The 19434-nt window shown below is 44.6% G+C and overlaps 1 long non-coding RNA gene across 2 annotated transcripts in view; it reads right to left on the reverse strand.

The window, feature by feature from the left end:
* Positions 1–17496, reverse strand: part of LOC112449041 (uncharacterized) — a 40353-nt gene extending 22857 nt beyond the window's left edge. Inside the window, exons 1-2 of one of the 2 annotated variants that reach the window (XR_003037498.2) lie at positions 15191–17496; positions 8643–10131 (exon numbers count right to left, since the gene is read on the reverse strand). This is a non-coding gene — a long non-coding RNA (uncharacterized lncRNA). Of the gene's footprint in view, positions 1–7628; positions 10132–15190 lie in introns of those variants that run through there. The other variant, XR_009496617.1, reaches the window with a different exon arrangement.
* Positions 17497–19434: the final 1938 nt, after the last annotated feature.

A 19434-nucleotide genomic window follows, 5' to 3' on the forward strand; every position in this document is an offset into this window, starting at 1 on the left:
CCTGCCTGCTAATGCCAGAGACTTAAGAGACATGGGTTCGATCCCTGGGTTGGGGAAGATCCCCAGGAGGAGGGCATGGCAAAGCATTCAAGTATTCTTGCCTTGAGAGTCCCATGGACAGAGGAGCCTGGTGGGCTACAGTCCATGGGGTCGCACAGAGTTGGACACGACTGAAGCAACTTAGCATAGCACTTTTTTCCCCAATTATTATTATTTTATTGAGTTTAGGACCTCGTTTATACAAGGAGAGATAACTTTTAAGGCTCTGGGGGAATGTTCTTACTCCAGAGAAGACTTGGTGTTTTGGCGCTTTTTGGTTTTTGGCCTCACCATGCAGCATGTGGGATCTTATTTACCCAACCAGGGATCAACCTTGTGCCCCCCGCAGTGGAAGTGCACAGGACCACTGGGGAAGCCCCACCAGGTTTTTCAATCTACCAGTGTCTACAAGACAAAACCTCTAGTTTTTGAAACAGAACCACAATTACACGGTCAAATCTTAAAAAAAAAAGTTAAATGATATAGTATAATTCTTTATTGATTTGCAGGGGTTTCCCTGATGGCTCAAGCAGTAAACAGTCCATCTGTAATTCAGGCGATTCAGGTTCGATCTCTGGGTTGGGAAGATCCCCTGGAGGAAGATATGCAACCCACTCCAGTATTCTTGCCTGGAGAATCCCATGGACAAAGGAGTCTGGTAGGCTACAGTTCATGGGGTTGCAAAGAGTTGGACACGACTGACACACACACGTTGATCTGTAACTTCAGAATTATGAAACAAAAATGCTATTATTACAAATATAACAGTGTTCTGGGATATTTTTTCTTAGTAGATATTATTAATGAGGATTTGGAACTTAAATAGGAAAACAACGATGTAAATCTCTAAGATTTTAATTCTAATATGGCTAACTGGCTCCTTGAAAAAGCAGCTAAAAAAAAAAATGTAAATGTTCCATGATTGAAAGAATAAGGGAGCCTCTTCTGGGAAATTACATATTTAGTTCACTGCAATTTGCTTTCTAATTCGCTGAAAAATAATGCAAGTGAACTATTAGAATGTCTATTCATGTTGCAATTTTTGAGAGTTTAGGGAGACAATGAGAAATGAACTGGGGCGGGATCCCCAGCCTCCTCAACAAAGCTCCTAAACGGGCCTTTGTGAGACGCCACGGCAGCTGCAGGCCACAAGGACTGCCAGTCTGCAAGTGACCCACAAATCCCACATGCCAGGAAGTTGGCCAGGTGCAGGCTCTGCCCAACTAACAGGGCCCCCTTCTACGTCACTTTTAATTGTAGAGTCACTCTATTAACAATTGAGGGCATGATTACATAATTGGTTTTATTAACAGCCCAAAGGATTCAAAACTAATTTGCAAAAAAATAGAGAATTTACCAAAAAAGAAGAAAAAGTCCAAGGCAACTACGAGCTCTTCTCAGAGGGCAAGAATTCAAGGAACTTGAGAGGCAGCATTGAACAGCCCAAGTCATAATGGTTAAGAGCTCTGGCTTCTACAGTCAAGGGCAGCTTGGCTCCCTTGTTACTGTATGGCCTTAAATAAGTTACTTAATGTCTCTGAGCTTTAACTTCCTCACATTTTTGCTTTGAGGGTTATATGAGACAACATGTATAAAGTACTTAATGGCCAGCCTGGCGCTTTGAAGCATGAGATACATAATAGCTCCTATTGTGGGGCATGTGTCACTCATATTCCCATATCCAATCAAAGGTGCTCAGCACGATGCAGATGGTCAGTTAATGAACTGACTGAATGTGATTGTGCTAAAAGATGCACATTATTTGCTGATCAGCACCATTTCTTTCTTAGAAAATCTGTTCCTCCCTTAACTCATCTGGTCTCACTGTTGCCATTCGGCCAAAACTGATTCACACACAGGGGATACCAGCCTCAGGCTTAGCCCATCAGATGGTATTGGGCCCTGGAACGGTGATGTCCTGAAGACTGGAAGTTGGCAGACCACAACTCTCCAGTCAAATCCAGCTCACTGCCCCTGACTTTGTAAATAAAATTTATCAGCACATGGCCACACACATTCACTTAGGTATTGTCCATGGTTGCTTCTGCGCTACAGATGTGGAGTTGAGTTAAATAGTTGTAACAGAAGCAACAGGATCTGCAAAGTCTGATTATTTAACCACCTGGCCCTTTAGAGTAAAAGCTGGCCTATTCATGGAGTAGACCAACAACTGGCAACTATTTTTTTTTTTTGCCATTTGTATGTCACAAGGTAAGCAGGAAGAAGGCTCACCTGCAGAGATAAGAGGGAGACTGGTTTAAACATTTCTGTGGGCATTTACCCACAGAAAGCGAGACAGCAGAGAAGGGAGTGGCAGAGACAGAGGCTCGGGGAGGACTGGAGGGTTCGCTTCCAAGGGCTGCTCTGGAGGTTGTTGAGTAGCACCAGCTGTGGCCTAGGTTCCTCGTGTGGACTGACCCTCCAGCCCCCACTCCCCGGGAACTCCTGAGTGTCCTCGGGAGACAGCAGCTGGCTTCCCCTGGGGCGAGTGACCTAAAACAGTGTCTTTTATGATCTAACTTCAGAAGCCACACACATAGACCGCTGTTTCCACGATCCTGTTCGTTCCTTACACGTCAGGCCTGGTTGGTGTAGGAGGACCGTGCACCAGGACGGGAATATAGGGAGGGGAGACTTACTGGGACCACCTGCTGACCTTCCACCAGTTGAGGCCCCTCTGAATTCTCCTCTGGGATTCAGTGAGACTCTGCTTATCTTATAACATCTGTCTCCCTCCTTTTCACTGGAGATGACAAGTACATTTCTATATCCTTGCAACAAATCAGTCCTAAGAAAGCAATGAAGAGCGGAAAATGACATATTATTTGTCCCATCACCTCTTGTCAAATGAAGGGGTCCCTGAGGTCTTGGGCTTCCAGGGCCCTTCTTGGTAGCCTGTCTCTTTCTGGTGTGCGACACTCCAGCCTAGCTCCTACTCATTTATGCAATACAAGTGACTGTCAGGTCCTGGGATGCGGCCACAGACAAAACAGAAAAAGACCCCATGCCCTGGAGCTGAGATTCCAGTATGGGGAGACAGACAGTAAAGAAACAGAGAACACAGCCAGCGGAGATAAACATTATAAAAATAATTAAAATGTGTGTGAGAGAGAGATTTTATAAAGGGTGGCTGAGCAAAGACCTAAGTGAAGAGAACGAGTGAGCCATGAGAACGTAGCAGGAAAGGGAATCTGAGAGATTTGCTGGGAAGCTAAGAGGTGGGCGGTAGGAGCAGGATGTGGGACCACAGGATGAGAACATGTCCAGTAGCCAAGGAGCGGGCTTCCTGGGTGGCACTAGAGCCTGCCTGCCAAAGCAGGAGATGTAAGAGATGCAGGTTCCATCCCTGGGTCGGGAAGATCCCCTGGAGGAGGAAATGGCAACCCACTCCAGTATTCTTGCCTGGAGAATTCCATGGACAGAGGAGCCTGGCGGGCTACAGTCCACGGGGTCGCTTCAGTCCACGGACACGACTGAAGTGACATAGCACACGCATCTCATGATTCAGGGATACGGGAGCGAAAGGGATGAAATCTGGAGGCCACCCGACCCAGCAATTGAACCCGGTCTCCCGCTTTGTAGACAGATGCTTTACCATCTGAACCACCAGGGAAGTCCCCCTACAGAGCTGGGACCCTACAGATGGAAGCAGGTTGAGGATGTGATGGACAGCTGAATTCATACGACTGCGTCCAGCATTCTCAGTGGACTGTGAGCTGAGTGATGGGCCACTGGGGTTCAGGAGGTTTGAGGAGAAAGAGAAAGATGATGAATGAATTTCAGAAAACAAACCACCAGGGCAGTGCTTCTGAACATTTGATGCAGAAATGAATCACCTGGGGACATTGTTAAAGTGCTGCTGCTGCTGCTAAGTCGATTCAGTCGTGTCCGACCCTGTGCGACCCCATAGACGGCAGCCCACCAGGCTCCCCTGTCCCTGGGATTCTCCAGGCAAGAACACTGGAGTGGGGTGCCATTTCCTTCTCCAATGCATGAAACTGAAAAGTGAAAGGTGAAGTCGCTCAGTCGTGTCCGACTCCCAGCGACCCCATGGACTGCAGCCTACCAGGCTCCTCCGTCTGTGGGATTTTCCAGGCAAGAGTACTGGAGTGGGGTGCCATTGCCTTCTCCTGTTAAAGTTTAGATCATCCTAATTCAGGAGGTCTGGGTGGGGCCTGAGCTTCTGCATGTGCAAAAGTGATGTCTGTGCTGTTGATCCAGGAAGGGAAATAGATCGGACTTGTGGGCAGTGTGATGGGGTCTGTGGCCAGGAATTAAAGTGAGAACACTCACCCCAGCTAGTGTTCTCTTCTGGCTGCTTGGCTACAGGGATAGAGCAGGGGATAGCCGAGCATTAGTGGTATTTATGAGGAAGTGCTCTTAAAAAATACGCCATTTACCCAAAGCTGAGTCAGGAAGGACATGAAAAACTAAGCTATGATGGGGATGAAAAAATGGTAAGGCCAGTGTCAGGGGCCTTGATGACGTCAGAGAATCGCTGGGATGGGAGCATTAGAACTAATAAGCGAGAAGGAGAGGAAAAGGTGCTCAAGAAGCGGGGGCTTCAAATCGAGACTTACATTTGACGACAAGGTCCACCAGGGTGGAAAGTTATAGACCACTCGAGGTAAGGAGGTCAGGAACATAGAGGCCAAAGTTCCCTAAATAGTGACGGAAGGGGTTGGTGAAGATGAAGATGGTGAGTTCAGTACTCAAGTTCTTAAGGAACAAGGGGGCTGAACGTGAAGGCAACTGGAGGGCGCCAGGGGTTTAGTCTGGTGGCATGGACTCTGAAGGAACTTGTGCCAGCAGCTGGCCAGGGACACAATACAGACATAATTCCCTCTCCTAAGCGTGATGAAAACCATGAAGGATTTTAGACCAGTTTGTTGTTGTTTAGTGGCCAACTTGTGTTTGACTCTTTGTGACCCCATAGGCTGCAGTGTACCAGGCTTTCTGTCCTTCACTATCTCCCAGAGTTTGCTCAAACTCGTGTCCATCGAGTCAGTGATGCCATCCAACTCTCTCATCCTCTGTTGCCCCCTTCTCCTCCTGCCCTCAATCTTTCCCAGCATCAAGGTCTTTTACATTGAGTCAGCTCTTCACATCAGGCAGCCAAAGTACTGGAGTTTCAAGTGCTATATAGACCAAATGTTTGTGTCCCCCCTAGATTCATATGTGGAAATCCTAACCCTTAATGTGGCAGTATTCAGGGCTGGGGCCCTCAGAAGGTGATGAGGCTTCACTCTCATGAATGGGATTGTTGTTGTTTAGTTGCCAAGTCGTGTCCGACTTTTTGTGATCCCATGGACTGTAGCCCGCCAGATTCCTCTGTCCATGAGATTTCCCAGGCAAGAATACTGGAATGGGTCGCCATTCCATTCTCCACGGGATCTTCCTGACCCAGGTATCGAACCCGAATTTCCTGCATCGGCAGGCAGGTTCTTTACCACTGAGTCATCTGAAACATCCTAAACGGGATTGGAGCCCTTATAAAAGAGCTCCCTTGGCCTTTCCACACATGAGAGTAAGAGAAAAGACAGAGGGTAAGAGAAAAGGGAGTGGGCCTTTACTAGACACAGAATCTGTGTCTAGGCACCTTGTTCTTGAATTTCTCAGTCTTGAGAACTGTCAGAAATAATTTTTTTGTTTATAAGTGACCCAGTCTATGGTATTTTGTTACAGTGGCCTGACCAGACTAACAGAGCAAAGAAAGTGACATGATCCAAATGAGATTTTGCATAGCTCAGTTTTTAAAGAATCCACCTGCAATGCAGGAGACCCCAGTTCGATTCCTGGGTCGGGAAGATCCACTGGAGAAGGGATAGGCTACCCACTCCAGTATTCTTGGGTTTTCCTTGTGACTCAGCTGGTAAAGAATCTGCCCACAATGTGGGAGACCTGGGTTCGATCCCTGGGTTGTGGGAAGATCCCCTGGAGAATGGAAAGGCTACACGCTCCAGTATTCTGGCCTGGAGAATACCATGGACAGTATACTCCATGGGGTCTCAAAGAGTCGGACACGACTGAGTGATTTTCACACAAAGACTTCTCGGACTGCTATACAGAGAAGACTGGAAGGAGGCTCAGTTTGTCAAAGAGTGGACTCCAGGAGCTTCAGCTTCACCAAAAACTTATGAAAATGCACATTCTTGGGCCCCTGAATCAGAAACTCTAGGGTTGGGAGCCCTGCAACCTGAGTTTTAATGTAAACTCTCCCAGTGATTAGATGTCAGTTGAAATCAGACTAAAGAACATGGTGATTTGATTAGGGCAGTGGAGAGAGAGAGGATGGAGCCGTATTTTGGTAGAGGAAGGACCAGGACAGAGTATGGGATGTGTGTTTGAGGGGGCAGGTTTCTGGGAGAAAGGAAAGCATAGCTGGAGTCTTCTGCACAAGAAAGGCAAGGGTGGAGAAGCCAATTTGCTGGTGAGATCAAAAGTTCAGGTCTGGCCGTGACACAGGGCAAATGTGTTCTGGGGAGGTTTTGGTGGGAAGTAAAGTTGTGGGTAAAAACCACAGTAGTTCTCAGCAGGAAGTTGGAGATGCCTTCATGCAGGATTGCTGCACAGGGCCCCATGGGACGGGAGTCATGTGACGTGTCATCCGTGGCTCTCTAACAGTCTGGCTGCTGCTGCTGCAGCTGCTTGGTTGCTTCAGTCATGTCCAACTCTTTGTGACTCCCTGGACTGCAACCCGCCATGCTCCTCTGTCCATGGGGGTTCTCCAGGCAAGAATACTAGGGTGGGTTGCCATGCCCTCCTCCAGGAGATCTTTCTGACCCAGGGATCAAACTGGGGTCTCCTGCATTGCAGGAGATTCTTTACTGCTGAGCCACCAGGGAAGCTCCAACGGTCTGGCTAAGTGTCAGTATTTCACACTCATAGTTGGTGGCCTGATAGAGACAGCACTGAGTTTGGAATCCAGAGGAGTTAGGTCCCTGGGTTCTAGTCACTTTTCAGCAAGTTACCTCACCTCTGTGAGCTCCAGCCTCTACCTCCCTTCAATTGACATTTTGGTATCTATGTGTCAAGATTCCAAGGCACCAGGATTGTTCTGAAGACTTTCTGCTCTTCTGTTATGACCTTCAAGCACCTTCTAAGTGTCTTTGCTCTCCATGACACCCAATCACTTTTACTTAGATATTGATGGTGGCATGTTTGAACAAGAGCCTGGGGAGGGCCTCCGAGGCAGGTTGGCCTCCCTGAGTCCACTAACCTACAGAATAAATGCATAGTAAAGGATGGGGGGCAGGCAGGCTGTCTTGGCCCAGGAGTCTGTTTTCCAGGGGTTCACTGAGATGCAGTACCTCTTGCACACAGAGAGCATTAGGCTTGTGAACTCTGCTGTGGGCAGAAGAGATACTAAAGTTGTTTGGAGGCTGCGGCAGTTGATGATGCCAGTCTGTGACATGAGAGTCTAGCAGAGTTAGAAAGGAGCCTGTGTTCCTTGCTTTACAAACACAAAAAGCCAGGGCTTTGTCCACAAGACCACATTGGGACTGGTGAGTGTAACAGAGAGAAACAGAATTCCAGCCTCCCAGCTGCTCCTCTCTTCATTCCTATACTTTAAAAAAAAAAAAAAAAAATTTGTTTATTTATTTGACTGTATTGGGTCTTAGTTGGATCACTCGGGATCTTCCTTGCTTCATGATAGATCTTTCTTTGCAGCCCACAGACTCTCTAGTTACGGTGCACGGGCTTAGTTGCTCCCAAGGCACATGGGACGTGGGATCTTAGTTCCACAACCAGGGATTGAATCTCCGTCCCCTGCACTGCAAGGCCGATTCTTAACCACCGAACCACCGGGGAAGTCCCACTCCTATACTCTTAAAAAAAGAACTGACACAAGACCAGACAACAAAAAGTCCAGAAAGAACTGACATCTTTTGCATGAGCATGGCCTTCATTAAAGAGTGTTTTCTGAATATGGGCTTGGTGTCAGTTCTCCCGTGAGCGCTGCTCTGCTGGATCACAATGGTCCTGTAGGCAGATACAGTCAAGGTTCAGGGCTCCGTGGTGTGCGTGCTTTGGGCTCCCAACTGTTGGCAGGATGGATGGGTGGGTGGGTGAACGAACAATTGCCCGAAGGAGCTGGAGAATATCACCTGGACAGACTCGGAGTACAAATTCAGTGTCAAGGAACATCATGTTACACTGGTTATTTTTTCTGGCACGGGAGACTATGTCTCAGAGGAAAAACCCTGCTGTTGCCCAGCAGTGTAGACATCAGCCATCAATTACATGCAGTCACTACTGCTGTTTTTTAATGTGTCCTGACTCCTTCAGTGGAGGCAATAAACAGTTAAAACATTTGCTCCTACACTGTCCTGAACACTCGTTTGGAGTGGCTGTGAAAATCAACCATCTGAGGAGAAAAGAAGGAAAAGGAATTAACCTCCAATGACTTCACTTTCAGAATGAGTCAGGGCAGCTTAAAAAAAAAAAAATCACCACTGGAGAGGTAGAGAGAGAGGCAGAGACACAGGGCTTCAGAAGCAACAGCAAGCTCCAAGGAGAAAAGGACAGTGTTAATAAAGGCTGTTTTGGTTCTCTTGTCCCTGGGGTCTTTTGGTGGGTCCATGATTAGGTCTGCAACTCACCTGGCTCCCTTTGGAGAACTGAACACTTGGCGCTTCTTGGGCCACAAAGATGTTTTGCTGCTTTTGGAGTCGGGAAGAGATGGGTTCTAGTCCGCTGGCTGCGTGACTTTCGGCCAGTTACTTAACCTCTCTGAGCATTAACTTAGCTGTAAGACAGGTTTGTCCAGAGTAAGGGATATAGCACACGGGGCATCAGTGCGCGCTCATCGAAGGGCTGGAAAGTGAGGGGGTTTCCGGTTCCCGGAGTTACTGAGAGCAAACTGCGCGGGGAGGAAGGGGGACGCGCCTTCCGCGAGGCCTCAGAGCCACCTTGCCTCGCTCGAGGGGCCAGTCCAGGCTCGAGCTCTGAAGACAGCGCGCCCCCTAGAGGCCGTCCTCCGGAACAGGTTTCTTCCTGCACAGGGCGAAATAGAAACCTTAGGGGCACCCCTGGCCAAAGGCACAGGGTGAAGAGGGGCCGCCCAAAGCTGTCAAAGCCTTTTTCTGTGTTTTCCAAGGGCTTCGAGCGGATTCTTTCGATGGTACCAGGCTGCATCCCCCGGCTGCTGAGCTGACCACAGTCGGGTAAACTGAAAGAAATACTTGGTTTGTTCAAGAAGGAAAGACTCAAGTAATATTTACCGAGCATTTACTCTGTTCCAGTGTGGGAACTGGGTGCTCTTCACTTAGCCTTATCTTGTTTAAACTTCTCAGCAGCCCTGCGAGGGAAGGTTTATCCTCTGTTTTTCGGGTGAGGCAATTGAAGCACCCTAAAAGAAGGTATTTGCACAGTTGAAACATGCCGAAGTTGAGATTTGTGTTAATCTGTTGTTGTTGTTGAGTCACTCAGTCATGTCCAACTGTTTATGAAACCATGGACAGTAGCCTACCAGGCTTCTCTGTCCATGGCATTCCCCAAACAAGAATACTGGAGTGGGTTGCCATTTCCTCCTCCAGGGGATCTTCCCAGGGATCGAACGTGTCTCCTGCATTGGCAGGTGGATTCTTTACCACTGAGCCACCAGGGAGGCCATTTGTTAAGACTCCTATAACAAAAAACCCCAGACTGGGTGGTTTAAACAACAGAAATGTATCATCTCACAATTCTGGAGGACAGAAGTCTGAAATAAGATGGAGTTGGTTCTTCCTGAGAGGGCCCTGAGGGAGGGATCTTTTCCAGGCCTTTCTCTTTGGCTTGTAGATGACTGTCTTCATTCAGTATGCATGTCTGTCCCCCAATTTCCTCTTTTTTAAAAACACCAGTCATATTGGATTAGTAGTAGTTGTAGTGTTAGTCTATCAATCATGTCTGACTCTTTGGATCCCCATGGCCTGTAGCCCGCCAAGCTCCTCTGTCCATGGAATTCTCCAGGCAAGAATACTAGAGTGGGTTTTCATTTCATTCTCCAGAGGATCTTCCCGACCCAGGGATCAAACATGGGTCTTTTGCATCGCAGGCAGATTCTTCACCATCTGAGCTACTGGGGAAGCCATATCCAGCAAAACTGTCCTTCAAAAAAGATAAAAGAATATATGGCAATATAAACAAAAACAAGAAAACAAACATAAGAAATCTTAGATGTGAAAAATATATCAATAATAGTTGAAAAGAACACATCAGGTGGATGAATAACAGAATGGATAGGGCTGCAGAACAAATTAGCAACTTGGAAGACCAGGTGAAGGAAATCTTTCAGAAGGAAGGAGGAAAGAGATATAAAATATTTTAAATTTTATTTTACAAAGAGATATAAAATATTTTTTAAAAGCTAGGTTATTTGGAAGATAGAAGTAGAAGTATTGAATACTATCATGTGACTGAGAAGAGTCCTAGAAAGAGAGGAAAAATAAAATGAAGAGGAAGAAGTGTTCGAGGAGAAATTGAGATAATTTTTTGTAACTTATAAATGATGAAAGATTGAAAGAGTTATAGAGGAGAAATAATGAAAAAATTCCACACCAGGATATTTTACAGTAAAATTAAGAATTTCAAAGAAGCAGAGAAAATTCTAAAGTACGGCAGAGGGAAAGAGAATATCTCAAAAAGAGAAGTCAGATGGCATCAAATTTTTCAATAGCAACAACTGATTAAGAAAATAGTGGAGGGAATTCCCTGGTAGTCCAGTGGTGAGGACTCTGAGCTTCCACTGCAGGGGGCATGGTTTCAATCCCTGGTCAGGGAAAAGTCCCACATGCCCCCCCCAAAAAAAGAGAGAGAGAGAAAGAGAGAGAGAAAATAGTGGAGTGGTATTTTCAAAATATTGAGGGGACAGAAATTAGAACCAGCCTCTTTCACAAAAAGACTACACTGGAAACTGTTTTGGACAAAGAGCTTAAAATAAGTGGGGAGAAAATCTTGTAGGTGCTGCAAGAGATACAGGTAAAATTTGTTTGACTTAAAAGAATAGCTGCTGCTGCTGCTGCTGCTAAGTTGCTTCAGTCATGTCCGACTCTGTGCAACCCCAGAGACAGCAGCCCACCAGGCTCTACCGTCCCTGGGATTCTCCAGGCAAGAACGCTGGAGTGGGTTGCCATTTCCTTCTCCAATGCATGAAAGTGAAAAGTGAAAGTGAAGTCACTCAGTCGTGTCTGACTCTTCACGACCCCATGGACTGCAGCCCACCAGGCTCCTCCATCCATGGGATTTTCCAGGCAAGAGTACTGGAGTGGGGTGCCATTGCCTTCTCCGAAAAAAAGAATATATATTTCCCATAAACTGGCATTAAAGTGTAGGTAGTAACACTATGTAGATTTCCCAGGTGGTGCTAGTGGTAAAGAACCCTCCTGCCAATGTACCAGTGTAACCTGCAGGAGACACGAGTTCGGTCCCTGGGTGGGGAAGATCCCCTGGAGAAGGAAATGGCAACTCACTCCAATATTCTTGCCTGGGAAATCCCATGGACAGAGGAGCCTGGTGGGCTACAGTCCACGAGGTCACAAAAGAGTCCAACACAACTGAAGCAAATTAGCATGCACACACAGAGCAACGTAATATAGGTCTGGGGTTAGAGATGAAGAGATATGAGTGTATAGTAAAGCCTTGCTTTTATTAGGGGTGTGAAAGTGTTAGTCGCTCAGTTGTGTCCAACTCTTTGCATTCCCGTGGACTGTAGCCCGCCAGGATCCTCTGTCCATGGGATTCTGTAGGCAAGAATTCTGGAATGGGTTGCCATTCCCTTCTCCAGGGGATTTTCCTGATCCAGAGATGGATCCTGGGTCTCCTACATGGCAGGCAGATTCTCTACCATCTGAGTCACCAGGGGGAATATATACTTATTAAAGAAAGGGTTAACAGGAAGTACAGAAAAAGTGAGTCAGACTGAAATAAAATACTAAGATCACAGAAGCAGGTCCAAATATATAAATAATTACAGCAAATGTACATGAACTAAATTAATCAGTTTAAGAAAAAGACTGACTGACCATTGGATTTTTTAAAAAATCCAAGTATGTGCTGTTAACAACAGATGAACCTAAAGCATAAGGAAAATGCAAAGGCTATATGTAAATGAATGCAAAAGGATATACCAGCAAAATACTAATCAAAATAAAGATGGTTTATCTACAGGAGTGTCTAACTCACTTTCATTTTCATAAAGGTCTGGAAGTTAGAACAGTATTTCCAAGTTAACTCTATGACTAGCATGCAGGTTGGCTTGCTTGGGAGTTAGTGTGCCAATTTGGTTGGAAGCTCCACTGACTGAAACCAAGGAATCCAGGGACTGAAAGACCAACGAGTTAAAGCGCAGTTAACTTAAGTCACAGTTGTTCAGTCGTGTCCGACTCTTTGCAATTCCAAGGACTGTGGCCCACCAGGCTCCTCTATGAAATTCTCCAGGCAGGAATACTGGAGTGGGTTGCTATTTCCTTCTCCAGGGAATCTTCGGGACCAAGGGATCGAACCTGGGTCTCCTGCGTTGCAGGTAGATTCTTTACCGTCTGAGCCACTTAGTAGATGGGAAAAGGAAAAAGGAAGGGCATAAGTTGCTGGGATCCTCTTAGAGATGCAGGGAGAGCAAGTCACTTGGGAAGAAGTGACATCCAAAAGCCATGAAACCACAACCCTGAGAAAACAAGTATTAATCAGGGGGTACAACAGGGATAAGGCCCCAAATCCAAGTGGAAGAGAGCAGGCAAACGGAATCTTCACCGCTCAGGGATCAAAACGCAATGTTTCAGGTATGTGCTTCTCGGCAAATATTCCTACCGTCTGCTTTTGAAATGACGGAGCTGGTTTAAAAACGATATGTGCCAGGCACTTCAAGTGCCCCACATTCTGTAGGCAAAAGTGAAGACGGAGTTAACAGAGCACATTTCTGTTTCACCTGACTGCATGGAAGACTACATTTTTCCTCTAAAGGCGTGGCTGGGACTTCCGTGGTGGTCCAGTGGCTAAGGGCGCCAGTGCAGCGTTCCTGGGTTCCATCCCTGGCCAGAGAGAAGTCTGCCAGGAGAGGAACACCAAACTGTCATGGTATGAATTTGCAAAATTCGACAGCTTTAATGATATGGCCTTGGTCTTGAAATTCAGTGCACAGTAATTTTATGGTAAAGAAAAGGACATGAGAAAAAAAAGGGCAATATGTTTTTCAAAATTTTTCCCTCTTCTATGACTAAGCAAATGTTCTTTAGAAAAATCTGATGTATTCTCATGCTTAGAAATTTTGCTATAGGGATAGCCACTGCTACTGTTTACATGAGACATTCCTTTTCTGATATCTAAGCTCTGAAGTATTTACTATGCTTAGATAAATCACATATTTTTCCTTGTGAGTACAGCCTGTTCAGGTTTATACATACCACTGGGTAATTCCCCAAGCACTGTTCCCAGCTTATTGCATGATGTTGGATGTATTTGTGGAAACTGATGTGAAAGTTCTTTGCTCTTCAAAATACTTGCTAAGCAGGCCAGTTAAAAGCATGCCTTTGAATCTGAAACTGAATTTGGCTTTGGTCAGTGGAGGCTCCAGGAAAACTGATAAAACAGAAGAGAAACTGGCTTGTTTTTCTAGAATGTGAATGGGGAGACCCAAGACTGAGGATGGGAAACATGGCATAATGATGACAGAATCTTAAAAAGAAAAGACATGGATAAAGGCAGCTGAAGATCTGGCCCTCCTGAGGCTTTGATTCAAGAAATATCCTAATATCTTTCTGTAATCTTCTGCCATGCTCTAAAAAGTCTACAACATCTAAACAGCCCATAATATTAGGGAAAAGTTACTCAACTGTCAACAGAGCCCAGAAGATGGTACAAAATATTTCTTCACTGTTCTCATCACATTGCTGTTCAGTCCTGCTCCATGACAAGGCCCAGAGCGCATCTGCTTCTCGAAAGCATTGAATGAATGCTTTCATGAGTGGAGCCCCTGCCAGTTCTCTCAAAGGAGAGCTCTGTGGTTGCTCCCCTTGGTAAGTCAGTAAAAGATACCACCACTGATACAGTCTCTCCGATTCTATTGAGGATACTGGATCTCAGAGTGGCCGAAGTAATGGAAGCACTTAATCATCCAAGACAAACAGGATGCCTCTACTGTTAGGGGTGGGCTTCCCAGGTGGCTCAGTGGTAAGATACCTGCCTGCCAATGCAGTAGACGCAGGAGACGCAGGTTTGATCTCTGGGTCAGGAAGAGCTCCTGGAGTTGGAAATGGCAACCCACTCCAGTATTCTTGCCTGGAGAATTCCATGGACACAGGAGAGTGGAGGGTTATAGTCTATGGGAGTCACAGTTGGACATGACTGACTGAGCAACTGAGCACACAGCAGCACCGCTTTCCAGAATTAACATAAATTTTAATGTGACGAATCCTTACATGATCCCTGGAGATTCCACATCTCCTATTTTCTTGCTTTCAGTTTAACTTGTCTGGAGACTCAGCAATAGTCTGAGTGAATCAGAATCACAGAGTTTTAGAAAGCATTTCATTTGGTCTCTAACCCAGGAGGAGCCATATTTATGAGGTCTCTGGGATAATCCTCTAGCCTCTGTATTAATTATATTTTCTTATTTCTGTATTCCTGATTCTTTCCTGGAGCCTTACTGTCAGAGGAGGGACTGCTTCACCCAGGGTTAGTTAATTCCTGGAGACAGCAAACAACTCACCCCAGGAGTCTGCCTTTCATTTGCAAGCCAACCAGTCCAGAGCCCCACTTTCCCAACTGGTTCTTACATTCATGTCAATCAATATTCCCTTGTCCTACTCACCCCAGGGCCAGGTACCAGACAGCTGGGACAGCCCCTATACCCTAGAGCCTGCTGAAATTCTTCACACTAGCCAATCCCCGATGGCTCAGTGGGTAAAGAATCCACCTGCAATGCAAGAGACACAGGAGATGCAGGTTCGATCCCTGGGTCAGGAAGATTCTCTGGAGAAGGAAATTGGCAACCCACTCCAGTACTCTTGCTTGGAGAATCCCATGGACAGAGGAGCCTGGAGAGTCACACAGAGTTGGACACAACTGAGCGACTGAGCACACACAGCACACAATCCTGAGTGTGCTTACCCTGCCTTGCCCATGGGAACCACACGGGCTGATGCCCACACCTCCCCATGCTCCTTCTGCCTACCTGTGGGTCCCTGTGTGGCATGGCGTGCCCTCTCCTCTTCGGAACAGTAACAAACTATCTTTTTTTCACTGGCAGTAGTCCCCTGCTCACCATACCTGAATAAAGACAAAACTTACATCTTAAAAACACCGGTTAAAACAATTCCGGGGACCAGAAGTTCATTTCTTTGCAAGGCAGCAGTTTCAATAGTCAACTAAATAGGCAAGTTCTTTTCCATCTTAAATGGAAATTTGCTTCCCTCTACCTTCTAATAACTCTGCCTGCAGGACAACAGAAAACAAATTTACCCATTATTTAAAGAGATGAACCATCAGATATCTGAAACACATCTATGATTGTCTGCTGAAATACATGTGTGAGAATGACACATGTGACTCTAGATTTTGGGGGGCTTTATTTCTAGTCTCCTTCAAATGACTACTATTTCACAAGTCATTTTGGTTTCAATAGCTCAGTGGATTAAATATAGTCTTCCAACATTACCAACATCCTCAATGACCATTCATTCATGGATGCATGGATTAATTAAGCAGCCGCTCAGCAGTCCGGTGGCCTTCACTGGCTTCTCCCTGTCCTTGATTTCAAGTGCAGTGTCTGCTGGAACTGGTCTACGCCGCATGTGGCTCCCTGCTCACTTATTTCCATGGGCCTGGGGACCCGGTCTATAGTGGTGCCAGGCATGGCATCAACTAGACTTTCTGCATCTTTTAAGATGAACTGTCATGAAACACATTATATCCTGTACTTGAGTTGTGATTTTACTGTAGCCTTTTAGATTTTTTCAGTGTGAATGTAAAATCCCCTGTTCTCTAGTGCACAGAGCTTCCTCCAGAGTCACTTTTCTCTTATTTAAAATTATTTTTTTTCCCAAATAGTATGTTAATTGTAAAAAAAAAAAAAATTATCAGATAAATTTGCAGTGAAAGACTTAGTTCCCTGTAATCTTATTCCCATTTTGGTGTATAGTATATATTTTTTCCTATGCATAAGCCTTTGGGGTTTTGTTTTTTGGCGATGCCACACTTGAGGAATGTATTTTTGTTCCCTGACAGGATTGAACCCCAGGCCCCAGCAGTGAAAGAGCGAGGTCCCACCTACTGGACTGTGGATCATATTATACATACAATTGTAATTCATTCATAAATATGATACAAGAAATGATTCATTCATCAGTATGGCTCTACGGGAAAAATTTTACTAGTACATCTTGGGTATTGTAGAGCCATACTTATGAATGAATTACAATTAGCAGAGTTCCTTGAGGGCACAGAATATTGCCTTTGAGTATTTATGAAACACAACACATAAATGATTCAATTTGAATGACTACATTGTAATGATTCCTATGGACTTACAGATGATGCATTTCAGCCAATACTGGGACAGTTTTTCCTTCAAATTTCTATAGAAATCTTGGATGGTATGTGATTCATTTATATTGCTAATTATATCTAACATTGCTGTTTATATTGATTATTTCAATAATTTGGTCCTGGTTTTTTTAAAAGAACAAGTTGAAGGATATTCATATCCTGCTGCTGCTGGCTGCTGCTAAGTCGCTTCAGTCGTGTCTGACTCTGTGCGACCCCCCAGACGGCAGCCCACCAGGCTCTGACGTCCCTGGGATTCTCCAGGCAAGAACACTGGAGTGGGTTGCCATTTCCTTCTCCAATGCATGAAACTGAAAAGTGAAAGCGAAGTTGCTCAGTCGCGTCCGACTCTTAGCGACCCCATGGACTGCAGCCTACCAGGCTCCTCCGTCCATGGGATTTTCCAGGCAAGAGTACTGGAGTGGGGTGCCATTGCCTTCTCCTATTCATATCCTACTGGATGACAATTAATTGATTCTATTTCCACTCATTCATGAGAACAGCCCATTTAGCTCCAAAGTATTTCTCTATCAGATTGCATAAATATTGCAAATTAATATAAGTGGTAGTTAATTACATTCCACTTATGAGTACTATGCCTCCCTTATGGCTCAGCTGGTAAAGAATCTTCCTGCAATGCAGAAGACCTGGGTTCGATCCCTGGGTTGGGAAAATCCCCTGGAGAAGGGAAAGGCTACCCAGTCCAGTATTCTGGCCTGGAAAATTCCATGGACTGTAGAGTCTGCTGCTGCTGCTGCTAAGTCACTTCAGTCGTGAAGTGAGCCCACCAGGCTCCCCCGTCCCTGGGATTCTCCAGGCAAGAACACTGGAGTGGGTTGCCATTGCCTTCTCCAATGCATGAAAGTGAAAAGTGAAAGCGAAGTCGCTCAGTCATGTCCGACTCTTCTCGACCCCCTGGACTGCAGCCCACCAGGCTCCTCCATCCATGTGATTCTCCAGGGGTTGCAAAGAGTGGGACATGACTGAGCGACTTTCACTTTCACTATGAGTACTATGTACAGGAAAGTTCCCACAGTTTTGATTATAAATTTTCTTCTTACAGTATCTAGTGTTTTTACATTATCAGAAGAAATTATTAATTTAATGTAGCTTATCAAGAATAGTGTAAGACTGCACTCACATTTTCAGCTATGCTTTTGCTGGTCCATACCTAGACTGACATTAAGTAAATATGCAGTTAAAAGAAAAAATAAAGACGTGAGCAACACTATCATACATGTTTCTGATTTTGTTAATGATTTTTAAAAGCCTTAAAGTATATTTTGTATCATTCTTAAATGATAATAGCTTGTAATCCAAGTGGGAAATATATTCAAATAATCTCAACCAGTGAGCTGACAGCAGTTAAAAGCCAGTATCTTTTTCTGGTTTTTAATACTGTAAACTTATTTATGAGATGTTCATTGTTTCACATATATGCCATTACAAGTCCCTTGCAATGTTTAAATCACTGAAAAAATAACATGGATAATAAATCACTGACTAATTTTCAATGTGAGTATAAAAAGCTACATCAGTGTGAACAAGTGGATTTCTGTGAAAAACAGAATCAAGACAATGGACAGCTTCTTCAGCCAGGAACAAATGCAGGTTTTTTTGTGTGTTAAAATACAAGGATGTTTTATGTCCCATCTATGTGTATATTTAGCTATCACTGAATACTTGTGCTGTAAGTATATACCATACTAATGTTCTATTGTCTTCAAGAAAGCCTTTAATTTTCTTCTAGCTGAATGTAGGTTTTTAAATACACTTTATTTTTTGGAACAGTTTATATTCACAGAAAAATTGAGACAATAGTACAGAGTTCCCATATGTCCCCTCTTCCAATTTCCCCCGTTAATAACATCTTACATTTTTATGGTTCATCTATTACAATAAACATAGTGATACATTATTAACTAAAGTGCATGATGTATTTAGATTTCCTTAGTTTTTACCTAACATCCTTTTCTGTTCCTGGTGTGCACATTACATTGACTTTATTTTTCCCTTGATTTTGATGACCATGACAGTGCGGACTACTGCTCAAATATTTTGTAGGATGCCCCTTTAGGAATCTGATGTTTTTCTCAAGGTAAGACTGAGGTTACAGGTAATTTTCCTATGAGAAATTAGATAGCTAGAGGTTAAAAGCACATCTAGACTTCATCAAACTGTTGTCATGGATGTAATTCATATACTGATTTTAGTACTGTTATCTATTCAGTGTGATTAGAGGTAGCAAAGATAGTCTTGAGAAAAGAACACGATCATTAAAAAAAAAAAGGTTAGCTCTTAAAAAAATAATTCGGAGGTAGGTAACATTATAAAGAAAGCAAGCAGTAGTTATATTAAATCTCTTTCTGAAATAACCATGTTCTTTACTAATTAAAATTACAAGGTCAGAAAGCCAAAAATACATAAATAATAAAGTTAGTTCAATTCTGTGTATCTACAGAGTTAAATCTGGGATTTATGTAAATATGTTACTCAAATATATCTATGTTTTAAAAACAATTGTTCTACTTTTATCTATCAAATAAACAATAAATAAATATCATGCAGGACTCTCTTGTCTATGTGTCAACAATAGTCTTAAATCCTTAGAAAATTTATAGTAGGCAATCATTCTCGAAGAATTCTCTCCTGAGCAGTGGTTCTCAATCTTTAGCGTGGATCAGAATCACCTCAAGGGCTTGTTCCAACAGATTCCTTCGTGCGTCCCCAGCAGTTTCTGATTCCATGGGTTTGGGGGGGCCTGAGTGTGCACGTCTACCAAGTTGTCAGGTAAGGCTGACGCTGCTGGTCTAAGGGCCCCACTGTGAAAACCACTGAGTGCAGTCAACAAAGACGCTGCCTCATCACGTGCAG

This window comes from Bos taurus, chromosome 12 (genome assembly GCF_002263795.3).
Source record: "Bos taurus isolate L1 Dominette 01449 registration number 42190680 breed Hereford chromosome 12, ARS-UCD2.0, whole genome shotgun sequence".
Classification (NCBI taxonomy): Eukaryota; Metazoa; Chordata; class Mammalia; order Artiodactyla; family Bovidae; genus Bos; species Bos taurus.